The sequence below is a fragment of the Marmota marmota genome, unplaced genomic scaffold (assembly GCF_001458135.2).
Source record: "Marmota marmota marmota unplaced genomic scaffold, marMar, whole genome shotgun sequence".
Classification (NCBI taxonomy): domain Eukaryota; kingdom Metazoa; phylum Chordata; class Mammalia; order Rodentia; family Sciuridae; genus Marmota; species Marmota marmota.
The window spans coordinates 19,245-37,731 of NW_026009300.1; the positions used below are offsets into that span (position 1 = coordinate 19,245).

Genomic DNA, 18,487 nt, shown 5'->3' on the forward strand with positions numbered 1-18,487 from the left:
ACACACATTCACACACACACTCTCTCACAACACACACTCTCACACTCACACACACTCTCATACTCACACACACTCACTTTCACACTCATACTCTCTCTCTCACACACACACACACACACACACACAGGTCAGAGAATCTGTCCCTAAAGCTGTTCCACCAGGATACTGGCCTCCTAAAGCAGTGGATGGGAAGGCAATGGCCTCATCCACCACAGCATGGTTTGTGGTCTTCTGTCCCTGTGGGTTGTCTGTGCTGGGGGCTTGTGACTTCCCAGGAAGTGGTCTATTCACCTGATTGTCACCGCTGTGTGAGGGCATTTGCAGGTCCGCCCACGGGTTTTTTCAGGTTGGTGAGGTCTGTAGTGTTGGCCCCTGTTTCAGTCCTGATCATCCCTGGTCTTCTTTCTTTTTTTCTGTTTTGTATACATTTTTCCTATTTTTGTGGTTTCAGCTTTATTAATTTCTGCCCATCTATTATTTCTCTCCTTTTCCTCAGTCTGGATTTGAAGGCGGAAGTTAGAGATTGGCTTATATCTTTATTCTCTTTGAGGTAAGATGTTAATGCTGTTAATTTTACTCTAAGAACGGCTTTAGCTGCTTCCCACAAATTGTCATAGGCTACATTCTAACTTCTCAGTAATCTCTCTTGAGTCTTGCTTTGTGACCCTTGATCCATCCAATGGTATATGGTTTACTTTTCAATCCTTTGGTGAATTTCTTCTTGATTTTCTGTTATTTTTTTCTGATCTTACTCCATTATGCACATACATGGTGAGATTTCGGCCCTTTGACCTCTGACGGAGGATATGGCTTCTTTGGCACTATGTGCCCTTGGAAAGTGCGTGCATCCCAGTTCTGGTAGTGGTGTTGCTCTCAAGACAAGGACCCCATGGCTGATGTGTTTTCCATCCCCGAGAAACCTGCTCTCTGTCTACCTCTTCTGTCCACTCCTGGGAGGGGTATTAAAGCCTTTGTCCAAAGTGCACAGGGGCTTGTTTCTCATTCCGACTGTGTGTTCTTTGCCTCAGCTTCTCTAAGTGCTGTTGCTGGGTGCATTCATGTCTAGGATGCTGGGTCTTCCTGGTGAGTCGGAATTCCACTGTCATGTTCTTTGTCTCTGGTGATTCTCTCTGTTGTGGTCTGATTTATCTGATGTTAGATCAACACACAGTGTGGAGATGAAGCCTCCCCTCTCACTACTCCAAGTCGTAGGCATCTTATCATTGCATCTACATCCATTGAAAGCCCATCAGGCAATGGGATAATTTTGCTTTCAATTGTCAAGAATAATTTAGAGAATTCAATGGGACAGTAGTCTATTGCATTTTTTCGATTATTTACTGTTCCCAGTGATCCTTCCTCCTTCCTGATTTTCTCCACGATTCCTGCAGGCATTATTTCCCTTCTGTCAGAATTACTTCCTTTATGAACAGTTTCAGAGCAGACCTGAGAGTGGATTCTCAGCTTTCCTTCATTTGAGCAGAGCAAAACTTCACCTTATTCTTGAAGGGATTTTCACTGTATTTAAATTTTGTGTGATCGTTTCTTCTTTCATCAGTTTTAAAATGTCATTTCACTTCTCGCTGGCTTCCGCAGGGTACAATGAGAAGTCTGCACTAAATAAAATTGTGTCGCTACAAGTAACACAGGCAATTTTTCTTGATGCCATCAAGACTCTTTCTTGTCTCTACACCTCAGCAGTTTCATTTTGATGTATTAGGTTGCAACATTAAGACTTCGGTTTAATAAAAGGAGCTTTGATTTGATTTAGGAAGTTTCTGAATGCAGCAGGGTGTATGCTTGTGAAGTAGCAAAAACCCTTCCTTAAATTTCTTTTTTTTTCCAGACTAAAAGTAACTTCAGCAAAAGTGCAGTGAAAACATGACAGCATTTGCAGGATGCATTGCATTCTTGAAGACGTCTGTCTAACCAAGACTCCTCAGATGATGGTCCTCTTTTCAGAACAGTGGTGAGACAGCATTTTAACTTCAACATGTGACCAGAACTGAGTCACAGCACAGAACAAGAACCTTCTGGCCCAGTATCTCACAGAGTGCAAACAGTGAAGGGAGAGGTGTTGAGGCATAGGCCTGAAAAATGAAATTGCAAGGGCAAGGTCCAGTGATAGAAAGGGTACAGGCCAGGTGGCAAAAGCCTGAACAGACATGAAAAGGATGGAACTTGGGAAAACAGAGGAGGAGCTAATGAAATCAGCTGGCCTTGCTCACAATCCTGAGGCATAAAGGGCATTTTTGTCTCTCATTGTCATGACCACCAGCACTGAGGGCACCCTTGATTATTTGTTTATTTCTTTTTTTTTTTTTTTTTTAAGAAAAAGAAAGTTTGCTAAGATGCAAGGCCAGTGTAGGATACAACATGTTTAGTGAAATGTCACTGATGACCTTTTACAACATACTAAAAATCTTTCTCTGTCTCCTCCCTTTCTTGCACACTGGCAGCAGTTAGCCCAGAGCTCACTCACTGATTTGATAGACATTCATGATTTGTATAGACCCTCTGATTTGCACAGCCATGGGCCTGGGATTGTGGGATTACAACACGTCTCAGAGATGGTATGAGGGGTTTTCAGGCAGGATGTATGTTATGCCGATAAGAAAATGAGTAGAGATAATCAGGGAATGTTAAAACTAGAAGCAACCTCAAAAACAATTAAACTGCCTAAGCCAGAACTTTTTAACCTTTTTCCTAAAAATTCCAAAACATGGATTTTCAAACCTAAAATTTACAAGGAACCCCAATGCATAAAAGCAAATCCAAATCAACTGTAGAGGCAGAGAAGAGTAACAGCAGGTAGTGGGATAAGGCTCAGAGCCTCCTCCAGGCCCCCAAACTATGAAGTACCTCTCCTGACCAGAGTTCACAGCACACAGTTTGAAAATCAGTGACTTTGTAATCAAACTAGAGGGTGGTGATGGCTAAAACATCTGGGTCTGTGCACAGGATGCTACCCTGAGGTGGGAGAGAGGATTGCTTTAAAAGGGTGCATTTAATGATGTGTGGGCTAACTGAAAGAAAGCAAGTATCTAAGAAGGTATCATCACCCGAGTTTACATACATATCTTTTGTCACTTTTGTTCACTTGCCCAAGGTTAGGTATGCAGGACCTTGCTCAACAGGCTCATTATGGGTTTTCAAGGGCTGATGTGACTCCATTGGATTTCACCTTAGAGTAGCTGCAGAGACTCATGCCCCATGGATGACACCCAGCCACAGCCCTCAGATGCTGGCCTGGAAGAAGACAATCCTAGCCAATGAAGACAAACACTGATGATACATTCAGCGCAGACAAGGGATCTGATGGCTCTAGGCAGGACCAGTTTTCTCCTCCCCCCCCCCCCCGAAAGAAACAGATACACACATGTTATTGGCTCAGGATTCCCAGGACTACACTGGAACTTCCTCCTGATGTGATCAGAAGATTTAAAGTGAATTTCAACTGAACCAGTACTGGATGGGCTGCGGCTTTGCCCACTGCTGGGTCCTGGAACCCTCCACTCATCTTGAGTACCAGCACATCCTCAGCTGCCTGAAACCCTGAAGCCAGTTCATCTGTGCATTCTGCCAAAGGGAAGGACCAGCACTGGCCACCATGGCCATCGGCTAGTCAGAAGGCCAAGTAAGCGTGGACCAGAAGCCCAAGAGTACCATTCCCAGCCTGTGGATGTCCACTGTGATGCTGCCCTCTGAACATCTCATGGAGAGGAAGCATTCTTGCTCTTGAAAGAGAGACTATTTTTCTACAACATGACCTGCCCTGATATGATTTGGATGTGAGATGTCCTCCTAAAAGCTCATGTCAGGCAAGGTAGCAGTGCTCAGAGCTGAAATGATTACAATACAAGAACCATGACCCTAATCATGGATTAATCCATTTGATGGATTTGAAGACTACTGTACTGGATGTTAACTGTAGGCAGGTGAGGCTTGGCTAAAGAAGTTAGGAGACTGGGGACATGTCCTTGGGGATCATAATTTTGTCTCCAAAGTTCCTCCCTCTCTCTTTGCTTCCCATTTTCCATGAGCTGAACAACTCTCCTTTGCTATACCCTGCTGCATGATGTTGTGCCTCACTCTTAGGCCCAGAGCCATAGAGCTGGGGCAACCATGGACTGAGACCTGTGAACCCATGAGCCTAAATAATCTTTCCTGCTGTAAATTGTTATTTTGGGGCATTTCTGTCACTGTGATGAATAGCAGATGAACACAGGTCCTTGAAAACAGCCAACTCCTTCATTTGGACTCAGCTTGGAAAGGATGATGCCTATCCCTCCATGAGAGGTGACACACCTAGACACACCGAGCTCTACCAGTGATATGGAATAAGCCCCATTTCTGTCTTCTAAGCCATCTGTAGAACATAGTCATGACTGTTCCCTAGGAAGGCTCCAGTTCTGGCTCACAGATATGGATCTCCTAGAGCATCCTTGCCTCCTTCCAAATGCTCTGCAGCCTTCACTTGTTAATCATCAAGATGGCCCAGAGAGGAACACGTTCTCACCCGTGCTCCACACACAAAGACATGGAGGCACAGGGGAGTTAATTAAATCTCCAATGATTACACAGTTAGCAAGAGGGTCAGCCAAGATTTGAGTTCCAGGGATGCTTTTCTAAGCCATTCTGAGGACTGGCCTGCTGAGTAGACAGGACACACTGTTCCCACTGCTGCCTAAAGAGGCTCATCCTGGGTCCTAGCCTCCATGGATACAGGGAAGCCTGTGGCAAATTGCAGGGACCTGAGTGAGCATAGAAGGTCCTGAGAAGCATTGGTGAGGACATGAATGATGGGAAACCACCAAGTCCATGGAGCATGTGGGTGATGTCAAGCCTATGAGAGCAGTTTGTCTAATGGAATTGAAGTTATGAAGATTCTGGATCTCAGCAATGCACTCTTGGTGTATCCTCAGCAGAAATGCCATGGTACACATTTTCAAGGTCTCCACCACAGTACCATGGCATGAGGAAGAGTCCCTTGCAGCAGACATATAAGCACCTTGGGATGTCCACCCAAAGGCACACTATCTACCATGACTGACAGGATGAAGCCCCATCCAGCAAAATCAGACATGGAAAAATGTACATGAAGTCTGAATCAGGTAAAACTCAGATGTGACATTAGTGAGCAGCACTGGGTAATGTGGAAACAGAGGAACACTGGAAGCCACTGCCTGAGTCAGCAAGTGATGACTTTAGAGGCTGTGGTCGGGCAAGAGGACAGAAGTCTTCTGGGAGTGCCTGCAACCTAATGTGGCACCTGAGTATTCACTTCAACTGCCTGTTAATGATTATAAAGGCATGTGTTCTTTCTGGATGTGTCCTCTATTGCACAATTTTAATAAACTTCAGAATATTAAGGGCTCCACCAACACGAGTATCAGTGCCCTAGCCTTCCTAGTGGAATCCCTAATTTCCCTCCAACTATACATAAGACCCCCTCTATGCCCAAGTGACTCTGGGCTACTTGCTCCACAACTTCAAGTTTGCCTCTTTAGATCTGCTTCTCCATCAGACACCCGTTCTCCACCTGACCCCAGCTTTATCATCAAAATCTGCATGTGTGATGCTGTATTTGAACTTCTGCCTCAGCCTCCACGTGAGAGGACAACAGGCTCAAGCACACTATTCCGAACATACAAGAATCCTGTCATGTTTTTCTTCATTACAGTATCAAAATCAAGTCTGGTGGAGCGAGCTCTTCCTAAACGTCCTACCTTTCCTTAAACTCCTAGGGTTCTTTTACTGTTATCCTGTTCATGTGACTGTTTTACTGACAAACTGAGCCCCAGCATACCTGTGGACTTCTGCACACAATTATAAGATCTGACACTTGTAGCTGATTCTCTGGGGCTTTCTGTATACAGCAATGATCTGTTGATTCTCTGTTCACATGCCTATCCTTTCTGTCCCACCAAGCATCCAACCATTTGCATTGTACTGCCCTTTGATAAGTCCCCATCACAACCCTGAATGTCACTTGGTGTCTCTTTCTGTGTATCAGTGACATGCTTATGTCTTGGCTTCACATCTCCACCTAAAGGTTCTGAGTTGCCCACACCACAGTCAATCACTCTGATGTCATCTGATGAGAGAGATCATGGAGGGGGAAGAACCAGCAGCTGAGGTCTTCCTCTGAGGTACTGAAACACTTCTGAATCCAGATGTGCTCCTGGCTATCTTTCAGAGTAGGGAGAATCTGGAATTTGGCTACTGAATCAGTGGGTCCTGGGGAAGAATAAGACTTAAGTACACTCACAGTACTCCTTTAAGTACACTCACAGTGCTCCAAATGTTGCTCTGAGGCATAACGCTCCTTGGGTCCTCAGCATGATATGATGGAATGGCACAGTTTTGCATCCATTTTTTCATATCAAGCTTCTAAACACAGTGAAGTCACTCAACCAATATGAAACAGATAGAAAATGAAAGAAGCAGGATTCCAGCCAAGGGAGTGTGCAGGTCCCCAACACAGAATTACAAGTTGCTAATTATGTTGGCACAAAAGAGGAGGAAGCTTGGTATCTCTGCCTTCCTTTTTTATTTGTCTTTAGAATCCTGCTCATCTCTGCATAAAGGTGAGTGCTCCTTTAAGGAGTGCTCTTCTAAAACCTGGTAGCACAAGGTTTATTAGCCCTGATTTACCTAGTCTTGAAGAGGGAAGATGATGACATGAGAATACCTAAGGGATTTCCAAAGTTTTCAGGGACATTCAGTGTCAGCTTTCACATCATCCTGTTCCACAGCCGTGGAGTGCCCAAGAAATCTCAAGTAATTGCCATGCCCCTCCAAAGAACAGCAGAACCTTGCAGCAGATATCACCTGGTGACAAGGCTGGCCCCACCAAGCAGGTGCATGTGTCCAATCTGAACCAAATTGCCCCCTTCTGGACCTACAGCCCAATAGACAAGAAGCGCTCCTAGGAGCATCAAGGAGATGACAATGACATGATCAGTTTTCTCAGGGCTGCATCCTTGTTCAGCCCTCTTGCTCTGACTCAATCCCTCCTCTATTCAACCTGAAAGCTCAAGAGAGCATCCCATGGACAGGACCGAGACCCTGGAGCTCATTTTGCTTTCCTGACATGGCCATGGTGAGGAAAGCTCCTTCCTTGTTTTCTCCATTACTTTCCAGTTTGGTTTTGGGATGAGTGGCTATACCTGATTTTCTGGAACCACAGGGTCAGATCTCTGGCCTCAAATTTCAGCAACATTCCCAGAGTTCTGGCTCCTAGCCACCCCACCTACTGTCATATGGAAGGCTGCATGGGCAAGTGCTCCTGTTGGTCTCAGCACAGCCTGTTTGGCACCCTCCTGACCTTAACCGTGTGGCTGCTGAGAGTTTGCAGTCCATCCCACAAAACTCTTCACTCCATTCTAGTGGCCAAGTTATTCTCTGTTCCTCAGAACAGCCCACCTGACCTGCAAAGACCGACCTCCCAATTTTCCATGCCCCTACTTCTAATGCATCAGCCTGTGATACCACAGAGCAAGTTCATCTTGTAATGTCTGCATCCTTCAATGATTGCAATAGGAATGTCAGTTCCCTGCAGTGGGAGAGGATGTTGGACAGAAAGGCTCTGGTTGTTTCTGTAGTTCTTGGCTTAATGGCTGGTGGGAGAACAGATTGCAAACAGGTTTTGGGGATACAGCTGCAGAGGTGACTGGTCCCCCTGGACTGGTTTTTTGAGTGGTTCTGACTTCCTGGAGATAACACCTCCTGTTGAGAAGCTTGAAGAACTGGGAGCCATCCCAGATCTCACTCCAAGAGCACCCACAGTGTCAGTCCCATGATAACCCAAGTAATCCAGATGTTCACTTACAGCAGATCAGCACTGAGGTGTGGACAGCAATCATTTGGTCAATCTGCACCAATCAGTTTTGAAGACATTTCACTGCAGAATCTCAGAGCAGGACAAGAATTTGGAGAAAAACTGCTTCAATTCACATCACATCTTTACACTCAAGAAAAAGGCTCAAGCAATGGCATGGCTTCCCAGGATGGCCCAGGGGCCCCAACATTTGAGAAGGTTAGCGTCCTCTCTCGGGAGATCATCTGAAGCTAGAGGATTTTAACACCTCCCAGGTGCCCCCACATTGATATCTCTGGCCTGAAACTCACATGAACTCTGACTCATCCCCCAACTGCCCAGATAAATTAAAATGCAACCTGTCCAAGTAAAAATCTTCATGCCTTCACTGTAGCATTAATGCTGGTTGCCCCCACACCAAAGGCTGAATCCTTACCCCAAAAGTATCAGAAGGTGCCTCTCAAAGGAGATTAGGTCACGCAGATATGTCTTTCTGAGTGAAATTAGCTTAGCGTCCTGATCAAACAGGCCCAGGATCTCATTCATGTGCAGGGATGCATGCAGAATGCCTCTTCATGAGCCAGAAAGGGCTAGACATGAAATCTGATGGCACCTTGGACTCAGACTGTCCAGCCTCCACGATGGTGAGGAATGACTTTATGTCATATATAACCTACTTGGTCAGTGGTATTTGGTTCTAGCAGCCTTCACAGATGGAGACAACCTCCTTCTAAACCTGCTGCTCCTGGAGCATCTCAGTCAATGGCAAGATCATGGTTCCTGTTCTTAGGATCTAAGCTGGGAGTCACCTTTGTCACCTCACTTTCAACAGTCCATCTGGACAATCAACCCCATCTCTGGAACATACGAAGCCTGCGCCAAACTTCCCTCAACTATCCCCACTGGACCTCAGCTCCATCTCTCCCAGACTCTTACCTCTTGCCCTTCAGGCCTGTAACAACTCTCGGCCTTTTCTGCTGAAGAGAGCACTCTGAATGATATCCCCCAGCTTGGAGAAGGCCCTATGAGTCCTCTGCTCCAAGCCCTCTGTTTATTATTCATCTTATTCTCAGTGACAAGTAGGAAAAACAGCAAGACCAAGGAGTTCTGGCGGCAATCCCAAATTGATCCCTGGTTCTAGAAAAATAGGCAACTCTGTGACTCACTTTCCTGCATCTGTTCCTGCTTTAAAGACACTAGAGGTGGATATTTTAAAAGAAAGAGGGGTTAGCAGACCAGGGATCCTCTCAGGCATCCTCCCCACCCTCTAACTCTGACTCACCATGAAGCCTGTGCTTCCTGATCCACAGTACTAGCCCTGCACCCCACACCTCCATGCTCTCCTCCTCCTGCATCCACAGGCTTTATTTCACCTGCAGGTCACCCTGCTGATGCACAGGTTCTTAGAGAGTGTGGCAACAGCTGCATTTGGAACATTGAAAAATAAAAAGAAAAAAAAAGAATACAAAGGCACAGAAGAGGAGAAATAAAATCTCCTGTGAGGAGTGGGTGGTGGCTGTATAGTTATAAGGGATGGGGTTTATTTTTCTGGCAGGGCTTGGAAGTGCAGAAACCCAGCCAGGCCTTCACTTCACCAACTCCTAACAGAAATACCTGAAAATGTGGAGAACAATAAGTCCCTGTTTACCAAGAATCCCTGATCACTTTCTGAATTCCTCTCCTGTGACATAACCCACAGCCTTGAGCCTGGGGTCTGCCTGCTTCCTCACAGGCTGTAGCCTCTGTCCCAAGACCCAGAATTTCACTGTCAATATACCCCCTGGAAGATTCTAATAAAGTTTTCTTTTTCTTTACCCACCCCCAGTATAGCTCCTCCCCCACCTTCTCATACCTCTTCAGGCTCCATGGCTAGGTGTGTTGTCACCTCAGAAAGTCCAGGTGTCTCTGTCACTGCAATGGGGATGCTTTGGGCTACAAGGAACCACATTCCCAACTAAGTAAGTTCTGAAAATCCCGAGAAATTCAGAACAAAACCTGGAAGGATGACACCAGGCATTACCTACCCCGGGTTTTCCCAGAACAAAGGGAAAATGGCTATTTAGGGCTTAGCCTCTTTATACTCTTAGTTTGAAAACATATAAGACCATTCCCAGGACTCCATTAGCCAGGGTGAGGTCATGGGCAGCTCTCACAAAAGGAAGCCCTGAGGTGTCTGACCAAGTGACTGGGAGAGCCAGGACTGGTTTGACCTCTCACCATTCCTTTCCATTTTGCCTAGAAAAACCATGCAGCAGGCAGAGACGTGGGCACGGTCCAGAGGCAGATATCAGCTTCCCCACTGGCTCCCTTCTCTGCCAGCTTCCTGCCTGAGCTGCAGCCTCATCATTTCCTCCCCTCAGTTGCTCCTCTGGAACTGCTGCTTCCTAGACCTGCCTCAGATCATCAGTCTCCCCAAAGAATTACAGATGCTGATCCCTCAAGCTTGATGCTCAGCTGAGCACTCTAGCACCCAAGTGTCCTGGTGGCTCTCTTATCCACTCTGTTAGTTGGCTTTCCATCACTGTCACCAAAATACCCAACAAACTACCTAGAGGAGGAAAAGCTTATTCCAGCTCATGGTTTCAGTGCTTCAGTCCATGCCTGGCCGACTCCATCACTCTAGGCCTGAGGTGAGGCAGAACATCGTAGTGGAAGGTGGAGGAATGCTTCTCAGCTCATGGCCACCAAGAGAGACAGAGATAGAGGGAGCTTCACTGGTCAGGGGCAAAATATAAACAAAAAGGTACACCCCCAATGACCTGCTTACATCTTACTCACCTATAATTATCACCAATTAACCCCTTCAAATTATTAACCCACCAAATTAATTAATCCACTGATTATTTTACAGCTCTCATGATATAATCATTTCACCTCTGAACAATTCCGTATTTTCTCATACATGAGTTTTGGGAGACACCTCCTATCTAAATATCATGTACCTTACTAGGTATAAACCTCCTCTCACTGAAACTCAAGGCCATTGGCCATATAGTCATTGATAAAATAAAATCAGTGCTCTTTTCATCTAGACCCTGAGAGGAACTGAGAAAGGGAAATGACTTTCCTGACAATAGGTTGCTCATCCATGATCTTCCCACGTCAAAACATGCACTGCTAATAGAATGAAAACCTTAGGCAGGACCACATGGTGGTCTTATCGAAAACTAGGTGGAGACTGACCTGAGGCCAGAAAAATCACTGAGTCCATCCTTTTTCTAACATGAGTGACAGCTGCCTTTTTACCAACATGGACTGTGACTCTCCAGTAATCTTCCCACACCTGAGACAAAAGTAATTAAGATGCCCAATCACCAACCTGCCTCACTTCTTGACACTGTCCTGACTCACATCTTGGAATCATTGAATAGAAGCCAGAATCCACTAAGGGGCACTGTTCCATGCTTCTTTCTGAGATGCTTCTGCATGGCTGTGGAGCCACTAGAAATATAAGTAAACTGACTCTGACCACAGGTGACACCCTGGTGAGCTTCAATTGGTGGGTATCAGCATCGTGATCTTGTTTCTAATGTTATTTCCCTCAGGTCCCAATATCTACTTTAAAATTCAGAACTTTTTTCAGCATCACAGGTCACTCTGAACAGGTCTCTACATCCAGCTGACATTCTGCAAGAGATATGGAGGAAACAGAAAGGAGGGTGTGGACTATATTCTAAATATGAATTAGCAGAGTCCAGATATGAGAACCTCCATGGTTCACAGTGCCTGCCACTGTAACAGGAAGAGTACAAGGAAAAGACACACATGGAGGGGAACCTGCAAACCAAGACCCGCCCCAAGACATGCCAAGTGGTGCATGGGGTGTCTTAGTCTTTGAGCATGTGGGTAGTGGGGCTGTTTACTTCTGGAGGAAGGAGGGACTAGGGCTAGGATGCAGCCATGTGGGATGCTAGCAAGGTGCTGTTCCTGACTTAGTTCTAGGGTGTTTCATCCAATTTTTCACTATGTTACACCTTTTTCACTGTGGTCCCCTCCACTGCTTTGTTCTTGCATTGCTTTCAATTACTGTGACAAATATCTGAGGTAATCCACTTAAAAAGACAAAGGTATATTCTGGCTTACAGTTTGCAGGCTTCTGTCCATGGCTGTTTGCCTTGTTGCTCTTGGACCTGGGGTGAAACCACAAAACACCCTGGGAGTGCATGGTGGCAAGTGACTCCCTGCATGATGGCTGGGAAGCAGAGTGGGAAATTAAGAGGCCAGAGTTCCTCAGTCCCCCAAAAGCAGGCCCCTAACAGGAAACTCCTCACTAGCATCCGCCCCCCCCCCTTAAAAGTCCCACCTCCTCCCAATAGCACCTGTGGCTGAGACAAAAGCTTTCCCACCTGGGCCTGTAGGGGTCATTCCAGATTCAAACTGTAGTAGAGGTAGTGCTTAATTTAAAAGAAAAGGATGGTCTTTTCCTACAGATAGGAGTCTACAGATGGGAGAAGCCAGGAGTCCACCTGGGGCCATCCCAGCAACCGGGAGAGACCACAGCTTGACCAGGGAGACCAGAGCAGTGGAGGCATGGAGTGGAGGCCAGGTTCTGGATGCACTGGAAGTAAGAACCAGCACAGCTGCTGACAACTGAATGGAGCATAAAGAAAGAGATGGCGGCACCGGGGTGGAGCTCAGGGGAATAGCACTTGCCTGGCATGTGGGAGGCCCTGGATTCCTTTCCCAACATGAGAGATTTATTTTAAAAAAAGGAAATAGGAGACACAAAGTCAAACCTGTGCTTCTCCTTCCTTTGTTGCACAACCAGACAATAACAAACTCTTTCACCTTAAGTTGGTATTGGCCCCCCCTGGGGTGAAACAGCAATATGTAGGCAGAGGTCAGGGAAATCTGCTTTGCAGCAATGAGAGTTGCAGTTCCCCTGGCTTGTATTCTTGTCCCTAGCAGGTGCCTATAACTTTGTTTCTGTTCTCCCACTGGCGGAGGGTTCCTGGCCAGGGCTCAGCAGGTAATGTAGGCACAGGCAACATTCACCAGGCGCAGGGGCACTGTCAGTCTATATCCCAGGAGAGTCCTGGTGTTCTGTGTCACAAGATCATCAACTGGGAAGGTGTTCTTGGCAGGAAGGCTGCCTACAGCTTCAGTTGCTACAGGGTGGGGCCTGGGGAGTCTGTAGCCACCAGCCCTGGGAGTGAGAGAATTGATCCCAGTGACAAAGGCAGCTGCCTCCTCCTCCAACTCACATTGTTAGTTGATTTGTGAGCCCAGAAATCTGCTACTTTGGGAAAAGAGGGAAAGCAAAATAGTTTCTGCTTTAAGAAACCCCTGAGTCCTAGTTATCTCATTTGTGAAGAAAAAGGGATTTCATTTTCCATGTATTTCCTCATTTAAATCTACACTCAGAGCCAAGGAAAAGAGTACCACAGATGGGGATCCACACCTTGCCTTAACCTTTATCTCAGAAGACATGCCCCTGAGGTAGAAAATCTCCTGCCCTTCAAGGGCAGCTGTCCTGGCTTTCCCAGCTCCATATAGCATACTGTATGCACTCAATAAAAGTTAATTTTGCATGAATGAATGAAGGAGGAATCCAATAATATTTCTGAAACATCCTTAGTGTCAATATATATATAGCCTGTGCCTCATGATGCTTTTCTTACACAATCACTCTTACTTGCAGGTCACCTGGCAGAATTCCTTATCTTTATTTACCAGATTCACATTTTAGAGTTGTAGATAGTTTTGCATTCACTCACATAAGCATTTATACTGTACCCAGTATTTGCCAACCATTACTTCACAGTATCTTACAATACATCAATAAACAAGAAAATAATCACCTGCCTTGTGGGTGTCATTCTCATTAAGAGAAGCAGACAACAAATAATAAATACAATAAATAATCCAACAATTCAGAAAAAGTAGATCTATGGGGGAGGGGCAGAGTATCACAAGGGATCTGATGCAGGGCAGAGAGACTGACTGTGTGTCATCCTAACATCTTATCATAGAAACACAAGTTCCAGAACCTGTCTTGTATGTCTGCTGAGGAGCAACCTTGAATTTAATTTTCACTCAATAGTGTGCCAAAATATATTAAATGAGAATACCAAAATCCTAGAGAAAATACAGAAGTATTACTGAGCCTATAGAAAATGAAATAAAAATGAGAATGCCTAGGATTCTCAGAAGTTATTGATTAGATTAATAAGTAACTTTTTATCCATTTTTGTTTATAACACTTCAGAGAATAGAAAATATTTTAAATTGGTAGCTACCTGATATACAGAATATGAAACTTGTACGTATTTATAGAGTACCATGTGATATTTTGATACACCAAAAAAGGTACAGTGTTTAAATCAGGTTAAAGACACTGATGTCCTTCAATATTTCCCCTTTGTAAATGGTGAAAACATGTGGGCTCTTTTCTTGGATCTTGTTGAAATATATTATATCTAACTGTTATCAATACTCACTACCCTTCTGTGCAACAGCATTCCAGAAAATGTTTGCTGTTGGTTTTTATTTATTTATTTGTTTGTCAATGAGCCTTTATTTATTTAAATGTGGTTGTGAGATTTGAAGTGCTCTGCCACTGAGCTACAACTCCAGACGTGTTTGCTGTTTTTCTGCTTTGCTTATTTCTGCAGCACCAGGGACTAAACCCAGGGCCTTTTGCACTGGGCAAGGGCTCCACCATAGAGCTATACTCACAACCCTACAAAAAGCATTTCTGGACAGAGTGAGAGGATGGGCTGAATCCTCCCCTGAAAGAAACAAATTTGGACTATTTCCATTCTTTTTTTTCTACTTTGTCCCATGTCTTTTCAATTACAAAAGCCCTGTATACTCTTTGTAAAAAAAAAAAAAAAAAACAAAGAGTGATAATGAACAGAGGTTTTTCAAATAAGTCTAAAGTCCTCAGAGAATTGAGAAGAGTTCTCTTATTTTGATTTTCCAAAAGTATAAGTGTGTTAATATATACTTTTTTTGTTTCAAATACATGGAAATGCATATCTCCTTAACAGATATTCAATTCAGCACAATGCCTTATGGGCAGGGAAATGAAGGAAGTTTTCATTCTCTACTTTTTGTTTGAATATTGACATTGAGTACCTTACATGTATATACTTAAAATCTGATTAAAATGAGAGATATGTGGTGATATTTGATAAACTAACTAGTGTACAATATGATAGTTAACACCCAGTAAGCTGAATAGTAAGTACTAGTTTTCCCCTCCAAACTCATGAAAGAGTAGAGTTTGAAACCTAACTTGACTATCCATCTAGTTACATGGGGATTGCCATTAGGAAAAATTCACACTTCCTCCCTCTATCAAAAGGTGAAAAAGAAAGCACTTTTTCCTGACCCTACCCACGAGGACATTGGACTAATGCAACTTCCATGGCATCTCATACAATCGTCCAACCCAACCCCAGCCAGGCTCACCACCATCCCCAAGTCCTCACCTGTAGTGTCCTCATGCAGGCCAATGTCAAAATCCAGCTTATCAGTTAAAGACCACCAGGTGGAGAGGCAGCACAGATACTAAAAACACAGAACCAGAAGTGATCACTCAACATTTATAGTCACCGGGGAGTCCTGTTCTGACAACTGATTTGATAAGTGTCTCTCTCTTCTGCTTAGCCATTTTCTAAGAATCTGGATCCCTCTGCACAAAGCCCAGGTTTTTAATGGCTGAGGCAGAACAGCCTTAGCACAGCATACATTAGGAGCAATATTTAAAGGAAATGTGTAATTTTTCCCTCATAAAGGACTAAGGAAATGTGCTGTGTCACAACAAGACAAGTAACTGAAGATGTGTTTGTACATCTCTCACTTCATGTGATATTCATGATCCCCAACAAAAGAAAAGTGTGATCTGAGAGTGAGAACTGGCTCCCAAGCAGAAATTCAAAAACTATTCAATTTTATCTTTTAGTTTTGTTTTCCCCTCATTTTTTTTAACTCTCTGAAATCCATCCAGAATTGCTTGATTTTGGTGGGCAGGATGTCGTTTTACTAAAATGAAGTTTGAGTGTGCATGTGTTTCCCTAGGAGGAATTGTTTTCTCTCCATACTAACATAGCCTCCAACCCCTAGGTTTTCCTAACTGTATGGTCATGAAGTTTAGGGTCATTTTTCAGACCAAATCCAAGCACCTTGTTAAGTGCTATAAGGAAGAGGACACAAAATGAATGTGTATGCACTTGCAGTACACCACCAACTGCACAAAACATGCTCAGAGCCAGTAATAACAGGACCATGTGAAGAGAACACAGATTGTTCTGGAGATTAGGAAAGGCCAGGCATCTCTCCAAAAGCTCTGGACAATTAACGCAAAGGCTATAAAATTCACATAATGGGACAAGGCCCATCTAGCTAATGGCAACCAGTGAATGTGTGAAGGCAGGAGATGAACTGATTGTGTGTGTGTGTGTGGGGCGGGGGGGGGAGTCAGCACCATAGGTATGTGTCATCTATGTGACCTGGAGACTCAGACTTGGCCTGCTGACTATGAAGCACTGGCTCACATGGTTATAGAAAAGGCTTCAAGTGTCTCCAAACTTGTCTTGAGTAAGCACAGGACTGTGTGTTTGACCTGGAGACTGGCAACCCACAGGGAACCCTGAAGTTCACAGACTTCAGATATAAACTGTGTTAAATGTCTGTTTTTATTATAGAAAAAGTAACAACTTTACATTACTCAGACTTCCCAGACAAAAGCAAGGTGATGCCTGATGAATCTTCTGAGAATTTCCTCAACATTATTACTGTCCTCCGCATTGCTCTTATTAACAGACATACCGTCTTCTAAGTTTCACAGTAACATTGAGGTAGATGTAGATGCTATAATTATCCTACTAACTTCATTAAGTTCCATGGAAGCAAGGACTTGGCCTATTCACTCTGTACTCCACACCTAGTATAGTGCCTAGCACACAGAAGTTGATCAAGCAAATTAATTAAAGGGCCCAAAGAAATTTTTAGACACAATTAAACGTTTAAAAACCCAGCAAATTATCCCAAGGTGTGTGATGGCAATGTGTCCCTGAACCCAGACCTCAGCATCAACATGCAGAGTAGACTCAACTCTATGACAACCTTAACACTGAAATACAAAGAGTAACCTTAGGTTAGCCACCATCAAGTGTGCAGGAGATAGAGGCTGGGTCAACAGACACCAGTGACCAGATAGCTGTTGGGACCTTCATGAGCTGGGATTTGTTTTCATAGTTATAACTAATTTGTAATTCATATGAAAATTTTAATGCAATTCATATGAAAATTCCAATGCAATTCATATGAAAATTCCAAAGACAATTCTTCACAGAACTAGAAAAAGCAACCATGAAATTCATGTGGAAAAATAAGAGACACAGAATACCCAAAGCAATACTAAGCAAGAAGAATGAAGTAAGACACATCATAATAGTATGGCTTAAACTGTACTACAGAGCCACAGTAACAAAAACAGCATTGTATCGTCATCAAACTGACATATAGACCAATGAATGGTACAGAATCGAAGACACAGAGACAAACACACAAAAACACAGTTATCTCATACTAGACAAAGGCGCCAAAAACATTCATTAAAGAAAAAAAAGCCTATTCAACAAATGGTACAGGGCGAAAATTGGAAAGCCACATAAAATAAAATGAAAGTAAAGCCCTCTGTCTCACTCTGCACAAAACTCAACTGAAAATGGATCAAAACTTAGGCACTAGAACAGAGACCCTATGCCTAATAGCATAAAAAGTAGGCCCAAATCTTCACTGTGTCAGCCTACAATCTGACTTCCTTAAGGAGACTCCTACCTTCCAAGAAGTAAATTCAAGAATCAATAAAAAGGACGGATTCAAATTAAAAAGCATCTTCTCAGCAAAGGAAACAATCAATAATGTGAAAGAGATCCTACAGAATGGGAGAAAATCTGCACCACATGCACCTCAGAGCATTAATCTCCAGGATATATGTAGAACTCACAAAACATAACACCAAAAAAACAAATAACCAAATCAATAAATGGGCTAAGAATTGAACAGACACTTCACAGAAGAAGCAACAAATACATGAAAAAATGTTCAACATTTAGCCATTAGAGTAAAGCAAATCAAAACTACTCCAAGATTTCATCTCACCTCAGTCAAAAACATGATTTTCAAGAATACAATCATCAAGTAACAATATGTTGGCAAGGATGTGGGGAAAAGGCTGCATGCCCACATTGCTTCTGGGACTGCAAATTGATGCTACCATTATGGAAAGCAGTATGGAGATTCCTCAGAAAACATCAAATGGAACTAACATTTGACACAGCTATCACTTTCCTCATTTTATAACCAAAGAACTTAAAATCACATTATGTTTACAGCAGCTCAACTCATAACAGCTGAACTATGGAGCTATCTAGATGCCTTTCAACAGATAAATGAATAAAGAAAATGTGGTGTATATGAGCATATATATACATATGTGTGTATTTGTGTGTATATATATGTATATGTATATACACATATGTGTGTGTATATATACACACATACACACACACAAAAAAAAAAAAAACAATTGTACACACACATATATATGATGGAATACAACTCAGCCTTAAAGAAGAATGAAATGATGACATTTTCTGGTAAATGGATGGAGTTTATCATTCTAAGTGACAAGCCAATCCCAAAAAACCAAAA

At 43.6% G+C, this 18,487-nt stretch overlaps 1 long non-coding RNA gene across 4 annotated transcripts in view; it reads right to left on the reverse strand.

The window, feature by feature from the left end:
* Positions 1-17,349, reverse strand: part of LOC107133827 — a 35,038-nt gene extending 17,689 nt beyond the window's left edge. Inside the window, exons 1-3 of one of the 4 annotated variants that reach the window (XR_007345453.1) lie at positions 15,259-17,349; positions 7,835-11,952; positions 17-2,090 (exon numbers count right to left, since the gene is read on the reverse strand). This is a non-coding gene — a long non-coding RNA (uncharacterized LOC107133827). Of the gene's footprint in view, positions 1-16; positions 2,091-7,834; positions 11,953-15,258 lie in introns of those variants that run through there. The other 3 variants (XR_007345454.1, XR_007345455.1, XR_001502403.2) reach the window with 3 other exon arrangements.
* Between the last annotated feature and the right edge of the window lie 1,138 nt (positions 17,350-18,487).